Source organism: Cervus canadensis, chromosome 14 (genome assembly GCF_019320065.1).
Source record: "Cervus canadensis isolate Bull #8, Minnesota chromosome 14, ASM1932006v1, whole genome shotgun sequence".
NCBI lineage: Eukaryota > Metazoa > Chordata > Mammalia > Artiodactyla > Cervidae > Cervus > Cervus canadensis.
Window position 1 is genome coordinate 51,067,507 of NC_057399.1, and position 2,745 is coordinate 51,070,251.

The 2,745-nt window shown below is 41.2% G+C and overlaps 1 pseudogene across 1 annotated transcript; it reads left to right on the top strand.

The window, feature by feature from the left end:
* Positions 1-387: 387 nt before the first annotated feature.
* Positions 388-2,343, top strand: LOC122453306 (annotated as a pseudogene). Its single transcript, XR_006272999.1, has one exon. The product of XR_006272999.1 is annotated as a heterogeneous nuclear ribonucleoprotein K-like (transcript).
* Positions 2,344-2,745: the final 402 nt, after the last annotated feature.

Below are 2,745 nucleotides of genomic sequence, written 5' to 3' on the forward strand. Positions count from 1 at the left end.
GTGAAATGAACTAGTACCATTTATTTGAATATCTTGTCTCCCTCCCACTCCTCTGTAGTGCCACTTTTGTCACAAATCAAGTGTCTGTGTATGTCTTTTCCTCTACTTTGTCTTTTGCTCTATTTTTCTAATTGTGTATCTTATCGCTTATACCAAGTTTTCTGAATACTTTGTACTTTTTACTCACTCTTGATATACTGTGGTGTGAATTGTCTCATTCTGTTCTTCAAGATTGCCTGGTTATTTTGGCTTTTTCTGTTTACATATATTTTAGAATTAGCTAGTGAATTTCCATAAGACATCTGCCTGAGACATTGACTGGGATTGCATTGATATAAATCAATTTGGGAAAATTGATATTTTAAAAAATTTACACTTTCTAGGCGCTTCAGGCCAAAGCACTGCAGACGCCATTATCCTCTGTTTCTCTGCTGCACCAACTTCGACGTCTTGCCTACTTCCCGCTTATTTGTGGCCTATAGATTGGTGTGTCCCTTGAATACAAGAAAATGGAAACTGAACAGCCAGAGGAAACCTTTCCCAACACCGAAACCAATGGCGAATTTGGTAAACGCCCTGCTGAAGATATGGAAGAGGAACAAGCTTTTAAAAGATCTAGAAACACTGATGAGATGGTTGAATTACGCATTCTGCTTCAGAGCAAGAATGCTAGAGCAGTGATTGGAAAAAGAGGCAAGAATATTAAGGCTCTCCATACAGACTACAATGCCAGTGTTTCAGTCCCAGACAGCAGTGGCCCCGAGCGCATATTGAGTATCAGTGCTGATATTGAAACGATTGGAGAAATTCTGAAGAAAATCATCCCTACCTTGGAAGAGGGCTTGCAGTTGCCATCACCCACTACAACCAGCCAGCTCCCGCTCGAATCTGATGCTGTGGAATGCTTAAATTACCAACACTATAAAGGAAGTGACTTTGACTGTGAGTTGAGACTGTTGATTCATCAGAGTCTGGCAGGAGGAATTATTGGAGTCAAAGGTGATAAAATCAAAGAACTTCGAGAGAACACTCAGACAACAATCAAGCTTTTCCAGGAATGTTGTCCTCAATCTACTGACAGAGTTGTTCTTATCGGAGGAAAACCTGATAGGGTTGTAGAGTGCATAAAGATCATCCTTGATCTTATATCAGAGTCTCCCATCAAAGGACGCGCTCAGCCTTACGATCCCAATTTTTATGATGAGACCTATGACTATGGTGGTTTTACAATGATGTTTGATGACCGCCGTGGACGTCCTGTGGGATTTCCAATGAGGGGAAGAGGTGGTTTTGACAGAATGCCACCTGGTCAGGGTGGGCATCCCATGCCTCCCTCCAGAAGAGATTATGATGACATGAGCCCTCGTCGAGGACCTCCTCCACCCCCTCCCGGGCGAGGTGGCCGGGGTGGTAGTAGAGCTCGGAATCTTCCTCTTCCACCACCACCACCACCTAGAGGAGGATATCTAATGGCCTATGACAGAAGAGGAAGACCTGGAGACCGTTATGATGGCATGGTTGGTTTCAGGGCTGATGAAACCTGGGACTCTGCCCATCAGAGTGGCAGATGGCTTATGAACCACAGGGTGGCTCTGGATATGATTATTCCTATGCAGGGGGTTGTGGCTCATATGGTGATCTTGGTGGACCTATTATTAGTACACAAGTAACTATTCCCAAAGATTTGGCTGGATCTATTATTGGCAAAGGTGGTCAGCGGATTAAACAAATCCGTCATGAGTCAGGAGCTTCGATCAAAATTGATGAGCCTTTAGAAGGATCCGAAGATCGGATCATTACCATTACAGGAACACAGGACCAGATACAGAATGCACAGTATTTGCTGCAGAACAGTGTGAAGCAGTATTCTGGAAAGTTTTTCTAAGACTAGTGAAGAACTGAAGGAGTCCTGCATCTTTTTTTTTTTTTGTCTGCTTCTGTTTAAAAAGCCAACATTCCTCTGCTTCATAGGTGTTCTGCATTTGAGGTGTAGTGAAATCTTTGCTGTTCACCAGATGTAATGTTTTAGTTCCTTACAAACAGGGTTGGGGGGTGGGGGAGGGTGTGCAAAAACTAACATTGAAATTTTGAAACAGCAGCAGAGTGAGTGAATTTTAATTTTTGTTCATTGTTGGTGGTTTAAAGAAGTCCCCCCATGTAATTATTGTGAACACTTTGCTCTGTGGTCACTGTAACATTTGGGGTGGTGGGACAGGGAGGAAAAGTAACAGTAGTCCATATGTCCCTGACATCTATTCAGAGCAGTGTGCAGAATGTAATGCTCTTTTGTAAGAAACGTTTTATGATTTTTAAAGTAAATTTAGTGAACCTAAAAAAAAAAAATTTACACTTTCTAATTCATGTACCTGATATATGTCTCCATGCATTTAGATCATCTTCAATTTAGTTATTCATTTTTGTTATTTTAAATGAATAAACTTTGTCTTTTATAGCAGTTTTTGGTTCACAGCAAAACTGAATGGAAAGTACAGAGAGTTTCATAAATCCCTTGTCCTCCCACATGTACAACCTCTCCCACTATCAACATCCGGGACCACAGTGGTACTTTTGTTGCAATACATGAACCAACATAGGCACAAAGAACCTAAAATCCATAGATTATGTTGGGGTTCACTCTTGGTGTTGTACATTCTGTGAGTTTTGACAAATGTATAAAAACCATGTATTCACCATTGTAGTATCATGCAGAATAATTTATTTCGCTACCTTAAAATCCTCTTGTGT